The sequence below is a fragment of the Cannabis sativa genome, chromosome 3, assembly GCF_029168945.1.
Source record: "Cannabis sativa cultivar Pink pepper isolate KNU-18-1 chromosome 3, ASM2916894v1, whole genome shotgun sequence".
NCBI classification, from domain to species: domain Eukaryota; kingdom Viridiplantae; phylum Streptophyta; class Magnoliopsida; order Rosales; family Cannabaceae; genus Cannabis; species Cannabis sativa.
Window position 1 is genome coordinate 48,202,760 of NC_083603.1, and position 27,503 is coordinate 48,230,262.

The window sequence follows — 27,503 nt, forward strand, 5'->3', positions numbered from 1 at the left end:
AATATTTAAGTATCATGATTAAAAAATCAACTTAAATATTAATTTTCTATTTAATTAAATACACTAGAAAAATACTTCAAGCAAAACAGATAATATCTATCTAGATTTTTCATAGACTAATTAATTCAATTTCTAATTACAATATATTTTAGTTCATTTATTTTAATTAACCATCAAATGAAAAAGTCACTGATTTAAGTTGGTCCAAAATTAAATAAATAATTTTCAACTTTAGTCTATTTTTCAAATAAAATTCGAAATTTCTGCATTAGAGAAATGTAATTTCGAAATTTTGGGAAATGATTAATAAAATAAAATAAAATATATTCTGAAAATTATTCAAACTTAAGTTATTCTGAAATAAGATTCCAAACTTAAAATAATTTTCAACTTTAATTAAATAACATGAAAATAACAATATTAAAGTATCATGATGAAAATCAACTTAGATATTGAAATTTTCAATTTAATTAAATGTATTAAATTCAAGAAATAAATAATTAAGTAAAGAGGAAACTTAATTATTAATTCTAGTTTAATACTAGGAAAATATTCTAAACTTAGATTGTATCAAAATTAATTATGAGACAATTAATTTCACAATCAATGATATTTTCTAGGGCTGTACAAAAATTTTCGTAAACCGCCCAACCCGAATAACCCGACTAAACCAAACCGACAAAACCGAAAAAAAATACAAACCGACATAACTTGACAAAATTCTAAACCGCCCAATCTGTAAATTGGGCGGGTTGAATTTTGACCCAAACCGCCCAATGAACCCGCCCAAACCGATTTAACCCGATTTTCAGTTTTTTTTTTTATATATATATATATAATATATATTAAAAAAACCCAAACCCTAAATTGAATTTAGATTTGGAATATTATGTATTTAATGTTATTAATTTTTATTTTAGTTGAATCTAAAAAAAAAAAACATCCTAATTCGGTTTGGGCGGGTTAACCCGCCCAACCCGTCGGTCGGGTACAGATTTTTTTTTTTTAAATTGGGCAGTTTGCATGCAAAATTTTATAACCCGATCTTTATGTTGGGTTGGAAAATATATAGTATAAACCGACTAAACCGACCGATGTACAGCCCTAATATTTTCCTATTTAATATTAGAAATAATAACTAGTACTAGAAATAACTATCTAGAATATATCATTGACTAAGTGTTTTTCTAAAATTAACTTTAAAATATTACAATGAAAAATAAATTTCATATATTTTAAAAGTTAATTATGTTGCTAATTCAATTTTAATTAGGTTAGACTAATATAATTAACCTAATACAATTATTTAAATAAGGCAAATGGGCCTTCACAATTGGGGTAGTTCATGTGAGGGGCAGCTGGGTTCAGTATGTCGTACCCACTTCTATGGCCCCCAACTCTCACACAAGGCCCAAAAGAGAGGAATTTAACCTTAAAATAAACAATTGTTATTCATTGAATAAGTCCAAATCTAATTGGACCTAAATAAATTTCCTTATGTCAAAATTTATTTTAGCAACCTAGTCCATTTACTTAGTAAAAACTTAAATGGGCTCCCTATATGTATCTAAGCCCAAAAGCAAACATATAGGCTCACACAGGTCAAATAATTTGGATGGACCCTATCATGTTACTAGGTTTACACAGATGAAAGAAGTACAAAATTTACTTGTTACAAATTATTTATAAGATCTATCGTCAATTGGACTATGATTAAAATCAGATCATTGGATCATGATCTGTCAACAAGTTAATCATAGCAATTTAGATCAGATAAATAATAGGTTTGTTAAAAAGTTTTGAATAAACAATATAAATAAACAAACATTGTCCATGTAACAGATGTGAATCAAGATATTAATATAATTAAATTATTATTCTTAAACTAACCAAATAAAGGAAACTAATTTTAAAATATCTAGGTTTATTTGAATCAAATTAAATTAAATATCTAATAAGATCAATGATTTAAAAGGAAAGAATCTCCAATATCACTTTCAGATCTTATAATTTAATAAAATAAACCAATTTTAAAATAGATTTGGTTAAATAATAATTACCATAATTATATGTCAAAATATCTCAAATTAAGCAATATTCAAATCTCTACAAAAATATCTATGTTATTTAAATATTTAAGATATGATTTATAAATTTCTAATAAGGAAAAAATGATATATATAGAAAAAATATCATTTTTATACTTATAATTTATAAATAATTAAATATTTAACAAAATAACAAATTTTTGAATTTGAAAACATTATGGTAAGTATATCTATAAAAATATCTATGTTAATTTCAAATTTATTAATTATTTAATTTGTCATATAAGATAATTTTAATATAATATTTTAAATAAAAAGACAAAGTTATCTTTTAATTTAAAATATCTTAAATATCAAAATATCTAATCTTATAATTAAATAATAAATAAATATTAAAGAACTTAACAAATTTTTAAATCTGACCATAATAGGAAATATTTAAAAATTGGAAACAATCCAAAATAGAAATATTTAAAATTGGAAAAATTCCAAATTGAAAATATTTAAAATTGGAAACATTTCAATTTAAAAATATTTAAAATTGGAAAAATAAATTTTGGGAAACAATCCCATGAAAAAATTGGATTTTTGGGGAAAAACCCCAAAAATCGCAACTTTTTAGGAAACTGCCACAAAGGATGCCGAGTAGGCTGCAACTGCAGCCCAGGAGGGCTGCTAGCAGCCCATACGCGCGCGGACAAGGGCACCCAGCAGGGTGCATGGGCGGCAAACGTGGGCGCTGGCAGGGTGCACACGGGCGAGGCTCACGGGCGGATGCAGGGTGCACTCGGACGTGTCACGCGCGCGCGATTGAGCACCATGCATACCCGAAATCCCGATTTTCCAAAATTCATAACTTTCTCAATTTTTATCGGAATCGAGTTCTGTAAAAAACAAAATTGCTTAATTTTTCACAAGGAATCCAAATAAAATATTTTCAAAAATTGAAAAATTATATTTCATGGAAAAATTTCGTACAGCATCAACATTCATCATAAAAGCACATAAACCAACATGAAACCATCCAAATCAACACAGAAACATGCAATCATCGTTTTAATTCATATTACATGAAAGTAAATCATTACCATGGCTCTGGTGCCAGTTGTTGGAAATTATTTTACCAGGATCTAGATTTACTAACAAGTATGTTAGATTAACAACCTAATATGAATTCTAAAACAATGAAAATAAACACATATAAAGTTAGAAAACCTTACAGTGGGTGCAGCGGAATAATATGACTCCTTCCGTTCAAATCTCTAGCCCTTGATTCCTTTCTGTAGCAGAGCATCACCAAGATCTGAACCTGGATCTTCTTTTCTCCTACTTTGATGTAGAATTTCTATAGTCTTCCATACTATGATTGAGATACCACTTGATGTGTGTGGACACTACTCATCTCACAAGGATTTCGAATTTTTCTCTCTTTTTCTCTCTTAATTTCGTGGCTTATCATCCATTCAAGAGAAGAGAACAAGGTTGCTTTATATAGGGAAAAGGGAGAGCACAACTTTCTAAATAAAACAGTTTCCTTAATTACTGTGTAATCAATTAACTGCCTTATTTAGTGTGATCAACCACTTTTCTATTTTTGCTAGGCTTTGATTAGAAATTATATGGCAATTAAAATTGAAAATAATAATTGGGAAACACACAAAGAGGTGCCGGCCATAGGGTGAAATGGGCCTCACTTGGATTTTGCAGTTTCCTCAATTTTATTTCAATTTCTCCAAAAATGCCATTTTTCCAATTCTAATCATTTAAATGCCAAAACTAATTATTTAATAACTAAAATAGATTATTAAATAATATTGTCATTTAAAATAATTATTAATTAGACATACAAAGTCTCTTAATTAATAATTAAACCTAGACACCCTTTTCTTTACGATTTCATCCTTAAACTGTGAGAATTCATAAAGTAGACATAGTCTAACTTTTAGAATTATAATTGATTAATTAAAATCAATTAACTGAGTCTTACAAGCAGTATGGTCTCAACTAGTATGGGGACCATGGGTCTATATAACCGAGCTTCCAATAAGTCGAACCGAATTTACCAAGTAAATTCCCTAACTTATTAATTCCTCATTGAATCCACACTTAGAACTTGGAATTGCACTCTCAGTCATATAGAAATGCTCTATATGTTCCACGATATAGACACGTCATTAGTTATCCATTGTTATAACCCTAATGTGATCAATGATCCTCTATATAGATGATTTACACTGTAAAGGGATTAAATTACCGTAACACCCTACAATGTATTTTATCCTTAAAACACTTAACCCTGTATAAATGATATTTCACCTAAGTGAAATGAGATCTCCACCATTTATCTTCGTTTGGTTAAGCTCGAAAGAAATCATCCTTTACTTCTATTTGCCAAATAGAAGCTATAGATTCCATATTTATGTTAGCGCTCCCCCACTCAATTGCACTACCGTGTTCCCAAAATGTACGTATTGCCCAGTCTAAAGATTAGGCTTAACTAACAAATCAAAGAACACGAATAATACTCTTGAAATTGAGCCTAACCCTATCAGGATTTCGATCATGTGATCTAGGATCAACTTATGATATTGAATTGAATAGATGTTTACGGTAAGTTTCAAAATCTAATTCAAAGTTCAATATCGGTCCATTCCAATGCATACTCCATGCATCCGATACTGGTAAACTTTGCCAATGTCCTGGGAAGGACATAACACTTTTCCAAGGTGTAAGAATACATATCGCTGATTATACCATGTCAGTCTAAATCCAGTGTTCTGACAAATCAAGGAATCTACTTTTGAACATATAATAAAGATTATATTCCACTGTGCTGACAACACTATAATCTTTAACCAACTCATATGTTCTGGACTTAAAAAGAATTCATACATTATATACACATATAATCATGAAATAAATCATGTGAACCATGCAACATAAAATGTTATTTCTGATCTTTATTAATAAGTAAATCTGATTATATGAAATGAGTTTTATTTAGGGCATAAAACCCAACAGCTACTACTACTCCTACCTCTGGCTATGGTAGGGGTGGTAGTGACTTGACCGTTGATCAGAAGAGAAAGGCACCATCTGTACCTTGTGGCTCAAATTAGAACAAGAGGTTCCCAGGGAACCATGGTCAAGGCAATTGTCAGGGTAGTTCCAAAACCTGATATATTTGCCCAAAATGTCCTAGTTGTAAGAGGCATCATCTGTGTGAGTGTAGAGGGCAAGGATGTTTCCAGTGTGGTTTACCTGGACACTATAAGAGAGATTGTCCGCAGCTTAAGAAAGAAGAATAGAAGATAGCAGCAAAGCTCGTTCCATCAAGGGTGTCTACTCTTACTCAGACACAGGTCAGCTCTCGGTCAATAACTCTTACTTCTCTGTATTGTTGACTCTGGGGCAACTCATTTCTATGTGGCAGCTAAATTTTTTGATAAATTGGGTAGACCTTATGATAGTTATGATAAGGAGTTTGGAACCCTATAGCCTGGCAGAGAATTAATTATCTCTAATAGGTGGGTTAGGTTTATGCTGATAAGAATTCAGGATAGGAAGTTGAGTGCCGATTTAATAGAATTGGGTTTAGCAGATTTCGATATCATCCTTCGAATGGATTTCTTGTCCAAGTACTCTGCTAGTATTGATTGTAAGCGGAAGATGGTGATCTTCCAACCCGAGGGCGAGGAAGCATTTGCATTTGTGGGATTAGTTTAGGGATCCTGAATTCCATTGATCTCGGTATTGAAAGCTAGAGATTTGTTACAAGATGGATGCCTAGGGTTTTTGGCAGCGGTATTAGATACCACACGACTTGAGTCAATTCAGCCAGAGGATATCAGAGTGGCTCTGGAATTTTTAGATGTATTTCCTGATGAACTTCTGGGTTTACCACCACAACGAGAAATAGATTTTGTTATTGATTTAGCACCTGGAGCACAACTAGTTTCTAAGGCACCTTATAGAATGGCTCCGCAGAGCTTAAAGAATTGAAGATTCAGCTTCAGGGGTTGCTTGACCTACGATTTTTGCGACCTAGTGTGTCACCCTTGGGAGCTCCTGTGTTGTTTGTTAAGAAGAAAGATGAATCCCTACGCATGTGCATTATCTACCGGGAACTAAATAAGCTGTCCATCAAGAATAAATATCCTTTACCTAGGATCGATGACCTATTCAATCGACTTCAACGGAAGATGGTCTTTTCTAAGATTGATCTCCACTTAGGCTGTCATCAGTTGAGAATTTGAGAGGAGGACATTCCAAAGACTGCTTTCTGCACTAGGTATGGGCACTATGAATTTCTGGTTATATCTTTTGGACTAACTAACGCTCCGACAAATTTTATGGATCTGATGAATAGGGTATTCAAGGATTTCCTCGATATATGTGTTATAGTATTTATCGATGACATTCTTGTGTACTCTCAATCAGAAGCGAAACATGAGCAACATCTCTAGATGGTTCTGCAGCGATTACGAGAACATAAATTGTATGCAAAGTTTAAAAAGTGTGACTTTTAGCTATCTCAGGTGTCTTTTCTTGGAAACATTATCAGTAAGGATGAGATCAAAGTAGATCCAGGGAAAATTGAATCCGTCAGGGATTGGCCGTGACCGAAAATAGTTACAAAAGTTAGAAGCTTTCTGGATTTGGCTGGTTATTACTGTCGGTTTGTTGAGGGATTTTCTAAGATCTCAACACCTTTAATTGAGCTCACAAAAAAGAATCGGCGGTTTCTGTGGAAGATAAGTGTGAAACAAGCTTTCAGGAGTTGAAACAGAGGTTGATCACAACTCTGATGTTAGCCCTACCATTTGACAAAGAGAAGTTCATGGTTTATTGCGATACATTCAGACAGGGTCTGAGGTGTGTTTTGATGGAAGCCGATCGGGTCATCGCTTATGCCTCGCGTCAGTTAAAGGGATATGAACGACGATACCAAACTCACGATCTAGAACTTGTCGCAGTAGTTTTTGCTTTAAAAATTTGGCGACATGGTCTCTACGAAGAGCCTCAAATATTTATTTACTCAGAAAGATTTGAATATGAGACAAAGGCGATGGTTGGAGTTAGTTAAGGATTACGACTGTGAAATTTTTTACCACCTCGAGAAGGCCAATGTGGTGGCAGATGCCCTTAGTAGAAAGGGTCTCGGGCAAGTGACTAGTATGATCAAGATTTCACCTCACCTAGCAGATGATATGGTCAGATCGGGTATTGAGTTTGTTGTAGGCAAACTTAACAATTTAACCTTGCAATCTGATCTATTAGACAAAATTAAAGTTGCTTAGTTAACTGATCCAAAATTGGTGAAGATCCGAGAAGAGGTTTTAACTGGTCAAGTTATAGATTTTACAGTGTCAGGTAATGGGATGCTGTTGTATAGAACCAGAGTTTGTGTTCCAAGTAGTGTGGAACTTAGAAATGAGATTCTCGAGGAAGCCCATGCCACTCCATATTCACTGCATCCTGGCACTACCAAGATGTATCAGGATTTAAAACCTTTCTACTGGTGGTGCGGAATGAAGAAAGATATGGTAAAATTTGTATCCCGTTGCTTGACTTGTCAGCAGATTAAGGCTAAACACTAGAGACCTGTAAGGTTGTTGCAGCCTCTGACTCTTCCTGACTGGAAGAGGGAAGATGTCACCATGGATTTTGTGGTTGGGTTACCTAGAACAACAGGGATGTACGATTCTATTTGGGTTGCAATGGATCAATATACTAAGTTCGCACATTTTCTACTAGTGAAAATAACCTTTATAGTAGATCAGTACACAGAGTTATATGTAAAAGAAATAGTGAGGTTACCGGGGCTTCGAAGTCCATTATATTAGATAGAGATCCAAAATTTATCTCAAAATTTTAGCAAAGTCTTCAGCGATCCATGGGTACCAAGATGAAGTTTAGTACAACTTTCCATCCTCAGACTGATGGACAGTTTTAGAGGACAATACAGATACTTAAAGATATGTTGCGAGCCTGTATAATGGATTTCAAAGGCTCCTAGAGCAAGTATCTACCACTGATAGAATTTTCATGCAACAACAGCTATCAGAGTACTATAGGGATGGCTCCCTATGAAATATTGTATGACAGGAAGTGTAGATCTCTAATTCATTGGGATGAAACTGGAGAAAGAAAATATTTAGGTCCTGAGTCAGTACAACGGGCCAACGAGGCAATATAACAGATCAAGGCCAGAATGCTTGCCTCTCAGAGTAGGAAAAAGAGTTATGCAGATTCGAAACGTAGAAATGTAGAATTTTAGGTAGGAGATCATGTATTCCTACTAGTATCTCTGATGAAGGGAACTAAACGTTTCGGGATAAAGGGCAAGTTATGCCCTAGGTTTACAGGGCCTTTCGAGATTCTTGAGAAGGTTGGATTGGTGGCATACCATCTAGCTTTGCCTCAAGCACTTTCTGCAGTCCACAATGTATTTCATGTCTCTATGTTACGAAAATACGTTTTAGATCCATTCATGTATTGAGTTATGAAAATCTAGAACTTCAGCCAGATTTATCTTACGAAGAGCTACCCGTTAAGATTTTAGACAGAAAAGATAAAGTCCTTCGAAACAAGACCATAACTTTGGTTAAAGTGCTTTGGAGAAACAGTAAGGTGGAGGAAGCCACCTGGGAGTTGGAGTCCAACATGAGGGCTCAATATCCAGAGTTGTTCAAGTTAGATTTTGTGAACAAAATCCTTTTAACGGGGGGATAATTGTAAAGACTGCTTAATTTTAATATAGAAATTAGCAGATAATTAGAGTTTAATTCAAAAATTAGATTTCTAATTTTGATTTATTAATTTACGGTGATATATTTGAATTCTACATGTGCTATTTATGTTATATATGAAATTTTATGTTTTTCATATTTTATGCCCAACAACATTAGAAGGCGACGTTAGACCAATAGAATCACATTTTCGCATAATTTAGTATTTTAGTAATAGCGGGGCAACTTAGATAGACATTGGAAATCTCGTGATTATTTGAAGTATTAGATTTGACTAAATTATCCCTAAGTGGTAAGTATATGTTATTTTAAATGGGGTTTGGGGCATAGATATGAGATTTTTGTATATATATGTGTGTGTATGTTTGTTGAATTTGGATTAGTTTAAATTTGGTTTGATTTTTGTTTAATTTTGTGTGCGTTTGATTTGAATCTGGATAATAAGTTGCGGTGGTGGTGTGTAATGGTGTTTTTGATGGTAGTGATTTCGGTGGAATGATTGTGGTGACGATTGTATAAAAAATGAGGAGGAAGAAGAAAAATAATAACTGAAAAAAAAGAAAAATATGATCTTTTTAGAATGAGAAAAAATAAAAGAAAAAAAAAATATTTTTTTTTTAAATAATAATAATTATATATGTGGATCAATAAATTTATGTCATATGTATATGTGCACAATTTAATATAACATATAAAAATTGGATGGAAATTAGCAATATACTATTTTAATTGTTAATAAAAATAAATTATAAAAAAGATAAAATAAATTAGGGTGTTTAATTTTTGGAATTTTTACATGAAAAATAAAAAATTTAATTTTTATTACACTTTTACCTTCACAATAGCAGGGTAACTTTTATACCTCTTAGTTTATTTTATTTACCCAAATACCACTTGCACACATAATTCTCTTAATGATGATGTCATTGTTCTTTCATCATACTCAACCAACCTATCTTTTTAATTTCTTCTTCTTCTTCTTCTTTTCTTCGTTTTTTTAGCTACACATTTAAACTTCTCTACATGATTTAAAGAAGAAATATCTCCAAAAAAATGAAGTCTCGCGATCTTCAACTGCTATTGAAGAATCAGTCCACGCTTTTTTTCTCTTTTTCCATACAATTTTCTATATATAACTCGTTCTTCATCTTCTCCATCTCCCTTTGTGGAAAAGTTCCAATTACAGGCCCTAAAGCTTTAGCAATGGGGTTAAAATCTGTCTCCAAAAAAGAGAAAGGGAAAGGAAAAAGGAATTTAAATGATAGTTTTTCTTTTAATGATTTTGGTAAGCCCATACCCAAATAGGGAAAGGCTCCTGCTAAGAAAAAATTTAATATCGTGAAAGGAGAGGAAATCGATGGGAGTCCTATTGTTGTTCGTAAAAAGGGAAAGAATCAAGATTCTCGTTTGATTGAGATTTGATATGACATAGAACTTTAAATAAACTATTATGCAACTATTTAAAAATGAATATGCACAATGTATCAAAGAAAACATTTCTCCCTGTATGAGTTTTGGAAAAATTAAAAAGTCAAATAAATTTCCTTTTAATATATAATTGCTTGGATGTAGAAGAATAGGCTTGGATCATCTTTAATCTCAACAGTTGGTAACCATTTTTCATTTAATATTTCAGTTGCAGTTGACTATTTTCTTTGTTGCATTCCAGCACTTGTTTCAACTTGTGTACAAGTTCTTCATATTTTCAATCCATTGAGATGAATTCGCCACTAAATTTGTAATTTACACAATTTTATTCATTGATCAAAGTGCCCATTGTAAAATATGAGAAGTGAAATTATGTCCCTTTCCTGACATTGTGAAATTCATTTATGGTCAGTTTACTATGAGAAAACTGTAAGAAGAATGTAATGCAACAATTATATCTATTACGAGCCAACTAATATAAAATCACAAAATAACTAATGATTTCACATATTTAATACAAACGAATATTATAATAATCGTGTTTTATCTGTTCAAGTCACGTGTTTGACAATTCTGAGTACTGTTTTTATAATACTATGATATTGTAGTAGTTAAACCATTACTCAACTAACATGCAACTTAATTGCAACTAGAAATATTAAATATGAATTTGTATCTATAAGAAACTATTTGTTAGTATTTTTTTTTGTCACTGATCGATAATTAATATACCTTAATAGTAATATGTGGAGAAACAACTGTTAGACATCTGTAAACTAACTTTATATCAATTAATTTAGTATATTAATAAAACTAAACATGTTATAAAAGTTTCTTTAAAGAGCTTTGTATTGTATTGCCGATATGAAACACTTGTAAATATGATAAAATTCATTGTATCGTTATCAATTTGTAATAATTGATATCTCAAGTTTCAGAGAGTTAGCAAAATATTTATGCAACTATAATGCAACTGTTATGAAACATAAAAAAATCAGAACAGTACTTTCACGTACATAACTCAATTTACATATGAATTTACTATTCTATTCGTGATTTAATATGAACAAATTCACCACTGAAAATCTAGAAAATAATAAAAATGCATCGAGATAAACATTTAGCTATAGTATTGATGTACATTTTTTTGGAATTATACATGAGTTGGATTGTTTAGAAACTTCAGTTCAACTTTTTGAGATCTGCATTTCATGGATCTAAAAATTAAAGTCAAGACATTAGTTTTATGCGAATTAAACTGAATTTTTAGTTGAATTTTAGTTTGTAGTAGTTTTTTTTACAAAAAAACTGATTTAAAGAAGAAATATCTCCAAAAAAACTGAAATCTCATGATCTTCAACTGCTATTGAAGAGTCAGCCCGTGTTTTTTTTCTCTTTTTTTTCCTACAATTTTCTATATTGTAATAACCAAAATACTTGGTTATTATTTTCTAGTCTAGATAACTCGATGTGGAAATAGTGATTGCATAAAATATATTATTAACTCATTAGAAAAAAAAAAGGGTATTTTTTTAAGTTATGAGAATTATGTTTTTAATTAATGTACTATGGACTTTTAGGTTTAGTCTACCACGTGTAGGACTTAAGAAATTATGAAGTTAATGGTATTTGCACCCCTATTAATATGTGTAAGGTACAATTAAGTGAATGATGTGTTTTATTCTTGATTAAGTAATAAGAAAGTAGTAATAATAGTAGTATCCATAGTATTATACATGTGGTAAAAAGGAAGATTATTTAGGGTAGTTAAGAGTTTGTGGAGTGTCTTGGACATGTGTATGCATGGAAACTAATAAGAGGTTTTCAAATTTAAATGAAGCTTAGACTACACGTGGATTAATAGAAAATGGGAGCATGAAATTAGCATGCTCAAGTGGTATCAATGGAGAGAAAGGTGGACTTAGTTAGTTGTTAGATAATATAATATGCAACATTCTCAAACATTATAAGAAGAAGCCATATATGGGTACGCAGTGTTGTATCATTTTTTTAAATAAAAATAAAAATAAAAATAGAAGTAGTGGGTCTTGTACGTGTGCGTGAATACTTATTGAAGCTATTCAAATTCCAAATGAAATAAAGCCTAAGCTAAAGCCTACACGTGGGAGTAAAATTCTCTAAATCAAACAACATATTGAGACTAAGTTTCAATGTTCATTCGACTTGGTATTTGAGAGATTCTTCCTTAAACTATGTTGACCGATTATAAGGTGAGAGGTTAGAGCTTTATGTGGGTTATTTAATTATTTTCAAATCATTACTTGAGTTAGTAGAGGGCCACGACATGGTTAGTGAGGTGTGGTATAGTTAAGTTCTAGGCTTATAAATAGATCCATATTTCCTTTTTTTTCCTCACTCAAAGAAGCCAAACCTCTCAAACATTCTCCCTCTCGTTCCTGTCATTCCAAAATCTTGTTCTTCCATTTTCTTGTGCTCATTTGTTTCATCTATAGCCAAAATCTTACCCCACAAACATCATATCATCATACACTACCTCAACCCATAACTATACACAACCATAATCATCTCATATATATATATATCTTTCATCATATTGGCGTCACCATCACTATCATTTTACATTCAAGTTTTAGTGCTCAACTAGATCTCATAAGGTATACCACTCTATGATTTTGGGTTTGTAGATTCAAGATTAAGATCTCGTGTATATATATACCATTGTAATATGTTCTAATTAATAAATATGAAATTTAGGTTTCATAAGAAAATTATTGTTTCTCAAGGATCACTCTTATTGCAATCAAGGCTAGGACTCCACATTCGAGGTAAGGAAATTAAGTAGAAAAACATAAGTTTTCTGTATGTAATAACATTCATAGAAGGAGTGGGAATAGTAAAAGAGAAGTTAACTAAGGTCTTCTGCCTGACTCTTTATTGTTTGTTATTTAATGTACTGTATAATATATATTTAAATAATATGTTTATAAGATTCATGTTATTTATGTATGTTTACAGTATTAGAGCATGGCCATTGCTAAAGGTATATATTTAAATAATGTGTTTATAAGATTCATGTTATTTAAGTATGTATGTAAATAGTGTGTTTATAAGATTCACATTATTTAGTTATGATTTTTATGTTATTTAAATAATGTATAGTAGTTTGACATTATTTAAATATAGATTATAGTTTATGTGACATGGTTTGACCGAGAAGATAATGGTTAAATACTTGACTGTTGGGTCTATATGGTAGATAGGGGGCCATTTAGTAGTGGGTACGATTTTACTGAACCCAGCCCTCCGCCATTTAGTCCAATAGCTCGGGTTTATTTGCCAAAGTCGGACTTGGGCGTAATCATTTTATGTGATTTAGCTTAGAACCTAGTTATTAGCTACTAGTGATATGATTAAGTTTATGTTTTGCTAGTTGTCAATATATGTGCATGTGCATTTTTAGTTAAGTTTTATTTTTATTTATGTGACTACTTGACACACATTTCCTTACTGAGTTTAGTAGCTCACCCTTATCAAATTACCATGTGCAGACCAAGGTAACTGAAAGTTTAGAAAGCCGGTGGCGAGTGGAACTTTGGATGCTTGTGTGTGTGAACTCGCTGAGGGCCATATAACTGCGGGCGGTCTAGGGCGCTCTGTTTATTTATTTACGTTATTAAACTTATGTCGCAATTATTTTAGTTATTAATTATTATGTTTTATTTTTACGAAAACTAGCCAGTTGTGAACATTTTCAAGTATTAAATAAAAATACGACATTATGATTTTCCGCGTTTAAAGCTTCACTACAACATTTATCATCATTAGGGGCGGAGCCTTCCGCCGCTAATGATAGCAAAATCCGCCGGTAAAGGTTAATAGCGGCGGAGCCCGCCGCTATTAATCCGCCGGTAATACCCGGTCGTTAATAGTATGTATTAGCAGCGGACTGACACACCCGCCGCTAATTATAATGTCAGATTCGTAAACTGACACTATTATTAGCGGCGGGCCAGTCCGCCTCTAATTTTTTTTGTTTTATTTTTTTTAATATAAATTATTAATCAATATATTTTAAATAAAAAATAGTATTGCTTTAAAAAATATATTAAATAATAAACTTTAAGACAAATAATTAACATAAACTTAAATTAAAATTAAGTTTAATATTGAATGATAATAGTCATTACACAAATTAGTTAATACAATATTCTCTAAGTAAATAATTACAATGTCTTAATATAACACAAATACAAAAGTTAATTACTAGTCTCGTTTATAATCACTCCAAAAAATATAAGGTTAAATGTGATTGTTGTGGCTATAGTTGTGGCCGACAGAGAAGATCGAGGTCTCCAAACTAATCTCAAAACTCTGGGTGTATTGGGGTAGATAAAAATGTTATTCCTGTTAACAAGTCAATAAACTCACTATTATTATTAAATACTTAAATGAAATAAGACTATATAATAAATGATTATTTAAACCTAATAGATTAGTCATAAAAAATTTTAACAAGCCAAAGAAAATCTTATATTATTAAAAACATACCTTTCACAAATATAAATTTGTGAATAATACTGATCCAATAAGCTGTAAAATATTCCAAAAAAAAAGTTCACCCAAATCTGAAAAAACACAAGATTATAATCAAATAATAAATACATAAATCATTGAGATTATTATTATATATTACATCTATATAATCATATAAATGAATGCATACATATATACTATAAATATAATATAGAAAAATATTAATTTTTTCAAATTTTTTAGTAGTACATATATATACACACTTAACCAAACCATATATATTTTAAATGTTCACACTAAAAATAATCAAATATATTTTGTTAACAAAAAATTATAAGGTGTAAGGAAAAAAAAAGAGATGAAAAAACTGACCTACTAAAAAATATGCATCGGTTGTGCACTTTTGGTTTCGGCCAATAGTGGTTGAGATAGTAGAAACCTTAACAATAATAGAAAGAAATTAGAAAAATATTTATAAAATTAAAAATATATTTTTATATATATAAATAATAAATGTTAAAATAGAAAACTTACTGTTAAAAAAACTTGCACTGGTCGTAGATCGTTAAGGGTGGTGGTGTTGCTCCGGGCAGAGGGGTTTAGGGTGGGCGGAGGGAGGCGGGGAAGGGCTGAGGAAGGTGGGTGTAGAGGAGAAATTTTTGAGAGAGAAGAGAAAGAAAAATGAAGGAAAGGAAAATAAAGGAAAATGAATCTGATAGCATTTTTTTATACGATATTATTAGCGGCGGACTATTCCGCTGGTAATAATAGGATTCCGCCGCTAATAATAAAATTGTCAGATTTCTTATTAATAGCGGCGGGTTTCCGCCGCTAATAACAAAAAAAGTCCGCTGCTAAAAAGTTTTGAAAATATTTGAGTGGGAAATTTCCCGCACTTTTTTTATTTTAATATTAGCGGCGGACCCCCGCCGCTAATAGTATATGGGTCCGCCGCTAATACATTTTTATACAAAAAAAAAATAAATAACATTTAATAGCATAAGTCCGCCGGTATTAGTCCTATAAATAGCGGCGGATTTGCTCCGCTGCTAATTCTTCCGCTGCTAATAACCAAAATTCTTGTAGTGCTTGTAAATAAAATTAATATTTTAATAAAAGTACGGGCGTTACAAATGGTATCAGAGCCTTGACCCAGCCGGAAGTGTGGTCGACGAGGACGTCGGACCCCGTAAGGGGGGGTGATTGTGACAGTCAGTAGTCCCGTGATCCGTAAGGGGAAATACCGGGTAAGCTGTGCAATCCCACACCGTCTGGGGAAGGTCAAGTGGGATGATTCTGAGACTGTGTAGGTATGGGACTACACAGTTGAAGAGAGCTTAAATGGATTGACTGGTACTACCTATATCAACAAGGTGCATCTTGTTTTTCGGTAGCCCATCACGAAAGAACTCCACAGTTAAGCGAGCTTGACCTGGGAGTAATTTCAGGATGGGTGACCTCCTGGGAAGTTTTCCCATGAAGCGTGCGAGTGAGGACAAAGCATGCTGAAAACACTCGTGTTGGTCTGTAGGGTCAGTCATCAATCCAGGAAGCAGCCAGAGTGGCGTACTCGTGTATAAGAGCCATTAGTCCGTGGGTGTAAGGGCCCAATGGAGGCTTGAAGCGGGGACGTTACAAATGGTATCAGAGCCACAGTTATATCGGTCCAGAACGTTCTCACGAGTTACACACATCGGCTAAAAAGTCTCCGCTTGCTACCATATAAGTCTCATATTATATGTTTGCATTATTATTTGTACTTGTGTAATTTTAAAATTGCATTTACTACAAAGATCTTAGTACCAATAACTAAGTTTAGGTACTACCCATGCATATGAAATCAAATATTTTTTTTAATATATATGTATAAATATATTTCAAGATATTTTATTTTTTTTTTTAAAAAAATAAAAATCATTACTAGAAAGCCTAGAAATTTTCTTTTCTTTAAAGTAAAAATATTAAAAAAAAAAAAGGGTTTTATTATTTTATTTTATGTATTTATTTATTGTTATTTAGTTATTTATCTTGGAATAAATAGAAATTATTTTGTGAATTGTTATGCTAATAGGGAGAATTTTCCTATTGTAGAGAATAGTTATGCTAGTTTCTTAGAAATTTAATCTACTAAATATATATATATATATTATAGAGAAATAGTTAGGCCCGTTTCTTAAGAATTTTATTTTAGAAGAATTAGAACTAAATATTAAGGGATAGTGTTGCTTAGACGATCAAGTCATCTCAATAGAAACAATCAAGAAGGAGGAGCTTCAACACCTACAAGAAGTTTAAGAAAGAGATGAACTACGAAGCTAAGTTAGTCGTGGTGGAGGACAAGGATAACGAGATACACTATTATGGAAGAGGCATCCGTGTAAGTACATAACAATGCATAAGCTAAGTTGAGAGGACGCTCGTTTTCACAAGTAGTCGGTGAAAGAGAAGCCAAGCTTAGGGGACGACTCCAACCTCAGGATGAAAAGTTGCATTGCAATAAGCGGTAAAACACGAGAAATTCAAATCAACAGCCAACACACTGCTTTGAGCCACCATATGAAAAAAAAAAAATAGAAACCACTGGCATTGAAAGGAGGCTCTAATCCATTTGAGGGGAAGGAACGACCAAGGATTGTAGCACCCATATTAGGATATATGGAATTCAACAATAGACAATTGGCGAATGACATGAAGGATCATGACACTGCACTCGATATGGACTAACTATACATTCATCCATTGCTAAAAGTATTTGGTCGCTTTTGGCAACAAAGGCCAGAGACCAGTTTACTTTCACAAGAGCTAAGATGGCGTTATGAACTTCTTTAATCTCATCCTTAAAGACTAGCTAGCTAAGGAAGGTATGGTGTCAAGCATTGTTGGCCAATGTAGTGCACCAAGCAGTGGAGACACAACTAACAATGAAAAACATGCACATAGTCTATGAATTTCAAAAGGTCTTTCTAAAAGATATACCGGGGATACCCTCAGATAGTGATGTAGAGTGTTAGCTCCAAGAGTGCTTCAATTTTGAAGGCTCCATACAAAATGGCGATTTACGAGCTGTGGAAACCCAAAGTATAGCTACAAGAGCTCCTAGATAAAGGGATCATTAGACCAAGTTACTCAACTTGGGGTGCTCCAGTACTCTTCATCAAGATGGAAGCATGAGGATGTGCATAGAATACCGTGAGCTCAACAAGGTGATCATCAAGAATAAGTACCCTCTACCAAAGATTAAGGATCTCTTTGATCAATTGCAAGGCTCGACTGTTTTCATGAAAATAGATCTAAGATCTAGGTATCACCAGTTGAAGGTCTGAAAGGAAGTTATACCCAAGACAACATTCAGAACACGGTATGGGCACTATATGTTTTTAGTAATGTCTTTAGGACTAACTAATGCCCCAGCAGCCTTTATGGATATGATGAATAGGGTGTTCAAGGAGTACCTAGATAAGTTTGTGGTCGTATTCATTGACGACATTCTTATGTACTCTAAAACTTTGGAGGAACATGAGGAACACCTGAGGATGACTCTAAACCGACTTAAGGAGAACCAACTATACGCCAAATTCAAGAAATGTGAGTTCTGGTTAGAGAAGGTTACATTCCTAGGCCTTATAGTTTCCAAAGCTAGAGTCACAGCGGATCCTTCAAAGATCGAAGCGGTCAAGAGCTAGTCAACGCCTAAGACTGGAAGAGAAGTAAGAAGCTTCTTGGGTGTAGCTAGTTACTATAGATGCTTCGCTGAAGGATTTTCCAAGACAACAATTCCTCTAACAAACTTGAGTCGAAAGACACAGAAGTTTGTCTGGTCAGACAAGTGTGAAGATAGCTTCAAAACGCTTAAGGATAAACTAATAATAGCCCCATATGTGTTCCCAATAACAAGGATAAGTTTGTGGTTTACTGCAATGCATCGAAACAAGGACTGAGATGCATGCTGATGCAAAATGACAAAGTAGTAGTGTCTGCCTCAAGAAAACTTAAGGAGTATGAACAGAGGTATCCAACACACGATTAGGAGTTGGTAGTAGTAGTTTTTGTGCTAAAAATATGGAGGCACTATCTCTACGAGGAGAAATGTGAAATTTATACTGACCACAAGAGCCTGAAGTACTTCTTTACGCAAAAGGAACTCAACATGAGGCAGAGGCGATGGCTAGAGCTTGTTAAGGGCTATGATTGTGAAATCCACTACAACCCGGGGAAGGCCAACTTAGTAGCAGACGCGCTAAGTAGACGCAGTTATGCCAGCTTGGGAATATTGGCATAAATAGAAAGGCCACTACAACAAGAACTCCAAAGAAGTGGTATAGAGATCATTACTCCAAAACTAGCTAACCTAACCATTGTCTCAACGCTGCTACAAGAACTTAAAGATGCATAGATTATTGATGAGTTCTTACAGAAGAAAAGAGCAGGCTTGCCAGAAAAGGAGGCAGAGGATTACTCCGAAGGTACAGACGACATGTTGAGGTATAAGGGAAGAGTGTGTGTAGCCAACGACGTAGAAGAAAGATCATGATGGAAGCACACACTACACCCTACTCAATGCATCCAGGGTCAACCAAAATGTACAATGACTTAAAAACTATGTATTGGTGGCCAGGGATGAAGAAGGATGTAGCTGAATTTGTAGCTAGAGGCCTCACATGTCAACAAGTTAAGGCTGAACATCAGAGACCAGCAGGGATGTTAAAACCCCTGGAAATCCCTGAATGGAAGTGGGAAGATATAGCCATGGATTTTGTTATAGGACTACCCCGAACAACCAAGCAACATGACTCAGTTTGGGTAATTATAGACAGACTCACAAAGTCAGCACACTTTGTTCCAATAAAGTCTCCTTACAACGCAGAGCAGTACGCTGACTTGTACGTTCAAGAGATATTGAGGTTGCATGGAGTTCCAAAGACGATAGTCTCTGATAGAGGTTCAGTATTCACTTCCAAGTTTTGGGAGAGTCTACATAAAGCAATGGGGACGAGATTAAAACTTAGTACGACATTTCATCCCCAAATGGATGGACAATCTGAACGCACCATCCAAATACTCGAGGATATGCTTCGAGCATGTGCACTAGACTTCACTGGTTCGTGGAGTAAGTATTTACCTCTAATAGAATTCTCCTTCGGTAATAGTTGTCAAGCCACAATCAAAATGGCGCCATATGAGATGTTGTATGGACGAAAATGTAGATCACCGCTTCACTGGGATGAAGTTGGGGAAAGACGCTATTTAGGTCCATGAAGCAGGGACGTTACATATGCTCACCGCCCAAAGTAGACAGAAAAGTTATGCAGATCTGAAAAGATGAGAGGTTGAGTTTTCCGTAAGGGACTTAGTTTTCTTGAAGATATCACCAATGAAGGGGATTATGCATTTCGAAAAAAGAAGAAAGTTAAGCCCAAGATTTATAGGTCCTTTCGAGATATTGGACAGAGTTGGTCAGGTAGCTTACCGTTTGGCCCTACGACCAACATTAGCAGAAACGCATAATGTTTTCCATATTTCCATGTGACGGAAGTATGTACCTGATTCGACACATGTGCTTAAATACGAGAACTTAAACTTGCAACAGGACATGAGTTATATGGCACGCCCTGTGCGCGTGATAGAAAAAGAAATGGAGGTATTACAAAATAAGACTATACCTTTAGTCAAAATCATGTGGAGTGATAGTTCTGATAGAGAAGCAACATGGGAGTTGGAGAAGGACATGCAGAATCAGTACCCCGAGTTATTCTCAAGTAAGTAAATTTCGAGGACGAAATTCCTTTAAGGTAGGTAGATTGTAATAACCAAAATACTTGGTTATTATTTTCTAGTCTAGATAACTCGATGTGGAAATAGTGATTGCATAAAATATATTATTAACTCATTAGAAAAAAAAAGGGTATTTTTTTAAGTTATGAGAATTATGTTTTTAATTAATGTACTATGGACTTTTAGGTTTAGTCTACCACGTGTAGGACTTAAGAAATTATGAAGTTAATGGTATTTGCACCCCTATTAATATGTGTTAGGTACAATTAAGTGAATGATGTGTTTTATTCTTGATTAAGTAATAAGAAAGTAGTAATAATAGTAGTATCCATAGTATTATACATGTGGTAAAAAGGAAGATTATTTAGGGTAGTTAAGAGTTTGTGGAGTGTCTTGGACATGTGTATGCATGGAAACTAATAAGAGGTTTTCAAATTTAAATGAAGCTTAGACTACACGTGGATTAATAGAAAATGGGAGCATGAAATTAGCATGCTCAAGTGGTATCAATGGAGAGAAAGGTGGACTTAGTTAGTTGTTAGATAATATAATATGCAACATTCTCAAACATTATAAGAAGAAGCCATATATGGGTACGCAGTGTTGTATCATTTTTTTAAATAAAAATAAAATTAAAAATAGAAGTAGTGGGTCTTGTACGTGTGCGTGAATACTTATTGAAGCTATTCAAATTCCAAATGAAATAAAGCCTAAGCTAAAGCCTACACGTGGGAGTAAAATTCTCTAAATCAAACAACATATTGAGACTAAGTTTCAATGTTCATTCGACTTGGTATTTGAGAGATTCTTCCTTAAACTATGTTGACCGATTATAAGGTGAGAGGTTAGAGCTTTATGTGGGTTATTTAATTATTTTCAAATCATTACTTGAGTTAGTAGAGGGCCACGACATGGTTAGTGAGGTGTGGTATAGTTAAGTTCTAGGCTTATAAATAGATCCATATTTCTTTTTTTTTTCCTCACTCAAAGAAGCCAAACCTCTCAAACATTCTCCCTCTCGTTCCTGTCATTCCAAAATCTTGTTCTTCCATTTTCTTGTGCTCATTTGTTTCATCTATAGCCAAAATCTTACCCCACAAACATCATATCATCATACACTACCTCAACCCATAACTATACACAACCATAATCATCTCATATATATATATATATCTTTCATCATATTGGCGTCACCATCACTATCATTTTACATTCAAGTTTTAGTGCTCAACTAGATCTCATAAGGTATACCACTCTATGATTTTGGGTTTGTAGATTCAAGATTAAGATCTCGTGTATATATATACCATTGTAATATGTTCTAATTAATAAATATGAAATTTAGGTTTCATAAGAAAATTATTGTTTCTCAAGGATCACTCTTATTGCAATCAAGGCTAGGACTCCACATTCGAGGTAAGGAAATTAAGTAGAAAAACATAAGTTTTCTGTATGTAATAACATTCATAGAAGGAGTGGGAATAGTAAAAGAGAAGTTAACTAAGGTCTTCTGCCTGACTCTTTATTGTTTGTTATTTAATGTACTGTATAATATATATTTAAATAATATGTTTATAAGATTCATGTTATTTATGTATGTTTACAGTATTAGAGCATGGCCATTGCTAAAGGTATATATTTAAATAATGTGTTTATAAGATTCATGTTATTTAAGTATGTATGTAAATAGTGTGTTTATAAGATTCACATTATTTAGTTATGATTGTTATGTTATTTAAATAATGTATAGTAGTTTGACATTATTTAAATATAGATTATAGTTTATGTGACATGGTTTGACCGAGAAGATAATGGTTAAATACTTGACTGTTGGGTCTATATGGTAGATAGGAGGCCATTTAGTAGTGGGTACGATTTTACTGAACCCAGCCCTCCGCCATTTAGTCCAATAGCTCGGGTTTATTTGCCAAAGTCGGACTTGGGCGTAATCATTTTATGTGATTTAGCTTAGAACCTAGTTATTAGCTACTAGTGATATGATTAAGTTTATGTTTTGCTAGTTGTCAATATATGTGCATGTGCATTTTTAGTTAAGTTTTATTTTTATTTATGTGACTACTTGACACACATTTCCTTACTGAGTTTAGTAGCTCACCCTTATCAAATTACCATGTGCAGACCAAGGTAACTGAAAGTTTAGAAAGCCGGTGGCGAGTGGAACTTTGGATGCTTGTGTGTGTGAACTCGCTGAGGGCCATATAACTGCGGGCGGTCTAGGGCGCTCTGTTTATTTATTTACGTTATTAAACTTATGTCGCAATTATTTTAGTTATTAATTATTATGTTTTATTTTTACGAAAACTGGCCAGTTGTGAACATTTTCAAGTATTAAATAAAAATACGACATTATGATTTTCCGCGTTTAAAGCTTGTAAATAAAATTAATATTTTAATAAAAGTACGGGCGTTACATATATATAACGCGTTCTTCATCTTCTCCATCTCCCTCTGTGGAAAAGTTCCAATTACAGGCCCTAAAGCTTCAAAAATGGGGGTTGAAATCTGTTTCCAAAAAAGAGAAAGGGAAAGGGAAAAGGAAGTTAGATAATAGTTTTTCTTATGATGATTTTGTTGAGCCCATACCTAAATAGGGGAAGGCTCCTGCTAAAAAGAAATCTAATATCATTAAAGGAGAGGAAATCGAGGGAATCATATTGTTATTGGTTAAAATGGGAAGAATCAAGATTCTCGTTTGATTGAGATTTGATATGACATAGAACTTTTAATTAACTGTTATGCAACTATTTAAAAATTAATATGTACAATGTATTACAGAAAACATTTCTTCCCGTATGCATTCTGAAAAAATTAAAAAATTCAAATAAATTTTCTTTTAATATATAATTGCTTGGATGTAGAAGAATAGGCTTGGATCGTCCTTTATCTCAACGGTTGGTAACCTTCTTTCACTTAATATTTTAGTTGCAGCTAACTATTTTCTTTGTAGCATTTAAACACTTGTTTCAACTTGTGTATAAGTTCTTCATTTTTTCAATCCATTGAGATGAATTCGTTATTAAATTTGTAATTTAGACAATTCATTCATTGATCAAACTGCCCATTGTCCAATATGAGAAATGGAATTACGTCTATTTCTTGACATTTTAAAATTTATTTATGGTCAGTTTACGATGAGAAAACTGTAAGGAAACTATACTGCAACAATTATATCTGTTGCGAGTCAACTAACACAAAACCACAAAACAACTAATAATTTCACATATTTAATATAAACGAATATTACAATAATCGTATTTTATCTGTTCAGGTCGTGTATTTAACAATTCCAAACTCTGTTTTTATAATACTATGATATTGTAGTAGTAAAACATCATTTAACTAACGTGCAACTAGAAATGTTAAATGTGAATATATATCTATAAGAAACTATTTGTCAGTATTTTTTTGTTACTGATCGATAATTAATTATACCTTAATAATAATATGTGGAGAAACAACTGTTAGATCTCTGTAAACCAAATTTATATCAACTAATTTAGTATATTAATAAAACTAAACATGTTATAAAAGTTTCTTTAAAGAGCTTTGTATTTTATTGATGATATGAAACACTTGTAAATATGATTAAATTCATTGTATCGTTATCAATTTGTAATAATTGATATGTCAAGTTTTAGAGAGTTAGCAAAATATTTATGCAACTATAATGCAACTGTTATGAAACATAAAAAAATCAGAACAGTACTTTCACGTACATAACTCAATTTACATGTGAATTTACTATTCTATTCGTGATTTAATATGAATAAATTCACTATTGAAAATCTAGAAAACAACTAAAATGCATTGAGATAAACATATTGATGTAATTTTTTTTTGGGATTATACCTGAGTTGGATTGTTTGGGAACTCCAGATCAACTTTTTGATATAAGCATTTCATGGATTTGGAAATTTAAGCCAGGACATTAGTTTTATGCGAATTAAACTGAATTTCTCGTTGAATTTTAATTTTGTAATAATTTTTCTGCACTTTTTTTTATGATTTTGAAATAGCTCATGTTTTGATTGATTCCGGTCATTTTCTCAAGTGAAGTTACCGGGATTAATGATGGTTCTCTTTCTTGTTGGATTTCGTTTCGATTGTGTCGGGTTGCTGGGATGGTTGCTGGAAGTTTGAAGAAGGTGGTTAGTAAGGCTGAATAGATAGAGCAAGAGGTATTTTTGTAAATTTTTGTTATTGGGCTGTATAAATGTTTATAGGGTCAGCCTAATGTATTTGCGTAATATTTTTTGCCGCTTTAGTATATACATGAAAAAATTCCTTAATTTTGTGTGTGCGTGTGATTTGAATCTGGAAAATAAGTTACGGTGGCGGTGTGTAATGGTGTTTTTGATGGTAATGGTTATGGTTGTGGTGATAATTGTATGAAGAATGAAGAAGAATAGTAGTAACCGAAAAAAAAATGAAAACTATAATCTTTTAGAATGAAAAAAAAAACAAATAGTTTGTGTTTTTTTTGAAAAAAATAATTTATCTAATTATGCCACATACATGTGAACAATTATAAAAAGGATAAAAAAAATATGGGGTGAGAGAGGCTCGAACTCTCGACCTCAGGATCACTCTAAGCTATGAGACCTACGCGCTAGCCAACTGCGCCACCACCCCTTCTGTTGTCATAGGATAACCATTTTCATAGATCTATACATGCTAAAGTTTCTTTAGTGTTTGGACTTAAATGAAAGATTTTTATGTATAAAGAAATCCCCTATAAAAAAAAAAAACACAAAAATCCTTTTATATGTTATTGCATGCATTATGACTTAAAACTAAGGCTAATTAGTAATTTTTTCTCCCGAACTTTGACATGTACTAAATCATGCCCCCTGAACTTTTTTGGCCGTGAAAAATTCTCCCTGAACTATTAAGATTGTTAAATTTAAGGACTTTTATCTAATTTTAGTAAAAAAATTCTAATATGGATGAAAGTTCAGGGAACATGATTTAATACATATAAAAGTTTGAGGGGCATGATTTGGTAGATATCAAAGTCTGAGGAGCATGATTTAGTACCTGAAACAGTAAAATTGAATGAAATTAGACATAAGTCCTTAAATTTAACAATCTCAATAGTTCAGGGGGAATTTTTAACGACCAAAAAAGTTCAGGGGCATGATTTGGTATATGTCAAAGTTCGGGGGGAAAAATTGCTAATTAGCCTAAAACTAAAAGAAACTCTTTACAAATTCGATAAAGTTGAAGCTAAAATATTAGGCACTTTCACATATATATATAGATATATATCAATTTTATATAAAATGTGTCTATATAACAGAATTTTTGGTTTATGAAAAATTCATGGGTGACTTTTTATTTATATTGAAAATAAAATGGTTTATTAATAAAAATAAAATGGTTTATGAGAAATTCATATGGGTCACTTTTTATTTATATATAATAAAATAAATAAAATAAATCTCATTAAATCTAAAAAATACGATTGTTTTTTGCTGTTGTACATCTACGATTGGCTTTTCTAAATATACTTATGTTATTTAGTTGGATTTTATTCTAAATAAGAATTTACTACTATTTATATTATATATATATTGCTAAAGAATTTTTCTATTTTTTTTTTTGGCTCGATCAGGTTATAATTGTTTGCCTCCACATCTGAATCCATAAAATGTGGCTCGATCATATATATATATATGTAAAATTATTAGGTGATTTTTTTTTATATAAAATGTGGATATGTAATAGAATTCTTGGTTTAATGTTATTATTTATTTTTCTATCAAAATGTTAACAGAGTATTCTAATATTTGACAGAATATTCTAATATTTGACAGAATATTCTGATTAGAAAACGTTAATTATAATTGATTAATTTTAGCTAAATAATCCTACCAAAATTTAATCTAACAAATTTCTCTCTCTAGAGCAAAAACCCTAGCCTCCAACACAACCTTTACCAGTTTATAACCTTAGTTATTATTTTTTAAGCTATATTTTATAATTTTAATTTTCATTTTAAAATTTAAAAAATACTAATGAAGACAACATACTACATGCTATTATACAAAAGTATTGTATTTATATATCCCACGATGTTTCAAAAATACTTTGGAAAGTTCATCTTGAATTAATTATTAATATGTAATAAAAGATATTAGTTATTATATTATTACTTCAAACAAAGGAAAGTTCTAGAGGTGCTTCTACTTTCTAATCATAAACCTTAATTTTGGCTTCTTTAACCAGCTGCTACACAGAAGTTACTTACTCTGAATTTATAACCATTTATAATTTTTAACACTCAAAAAGTTACCGAGTTTGTTTTCTATAGCTCTACTTGTTAAGGTAGAAAAATATTTTTAGATTGACTCCTTTATTCCGTTTATTAAATGAATTATTTTCAAGTTGACACATTAACTTAAAAATGACACAATAATGACATACTACAAAGTATTCACTTATATTCATTCTATTTATTGAGAATCAAAACTTCAATCTTCTTCACTAGATTAGTCAGACACACACAATATTTAGACATAAACACAGGACACAATATTATAACTCAAACTCAGAAACACTTAGTCAAAACTTGAATGAATAATGCCACTCTTTTAAGTTTTAAGACTGTATATGACTAGGCAATTTTGGTTATTGTATTATCATTATTCCTGCTACATAGTTGATCATTTTTAGATTTTTGATGTGAAATTTCGTATTGTGAGCTTTTTAGAGTTTCTAATAGACTTTAATGAGTAATAGATTTATATAATTATACTTGGAATAAATTTTGATAATGTTGTTTGGTGGATTCCAATTTTGTTATTAGGTAACATAATATTATTATTCGTTAGGTCTGTTACAATTATTAAGTGAGAATGAATCAATTTAAAAACCTTTCACTATATTGAAAGGTGAGATTGATTTTAATATGAACTTAATTATATTTTTTTTATTTTGTATATCTATTGTTTTATTTGAAAACAAG

At 32.2% G+C, this 27,503-nt stretch overlaps 2 long non-coding RNA genes and 1 other non-coding gene across 3 annotated transcripts; 2 read left to right on the top strand and 1 right to left on the bottom strand.

Annotated features, from left to right (window-relative positions):
* Positions 1 to 12,226: 12,226 nt before the first annotated feature.
* LOC115724918 (uncharacterized) lies at positions 12,227 to 13,912 on the top strand. The gene is made up of 3 exons (XR_004013311.2): positions 12,227 to 12,864; positions 12,965 to 13,035; positions 13,759 to 13,912. It is a non-coding gene; the product is annotated as an uncharacterized LOC115724918 (long non-coding RNA).
* Positions 13,913 to 21,162: 7,250 nt separating this feature from the next.
* On the top strand, positions 21,163 to 22,903 carry LOC133035468 (uncharacterized). The gene is made up of 3 exons (XR_009686669.1): positions 21,163 to 21,760; positions 21,861 to 21,931; positions 22,655 to 22,903. It is a non-coding gene; the product is annotated as an uncharacterized LOC133035468 (long non-coding RNA).
* A 2,181-nt stretch (positions 22,904 to 25,084) lies between these two features.
* On the bottom strand, positions 25,085 to 25,168 carry TRNAM-CAU (transfer RNA methionine (anticodon CAU)). Its single transcript is given in 2 exon segments — positions 25,085 to 25,120; positions 25,131 to 25,168. It is a non-coding gene; the product is annotated as a tRNA-Met (tRNA).
* Between the last annotated feature and the right edge of the window lie 2,335 nt (positions 25,169 to 27,503).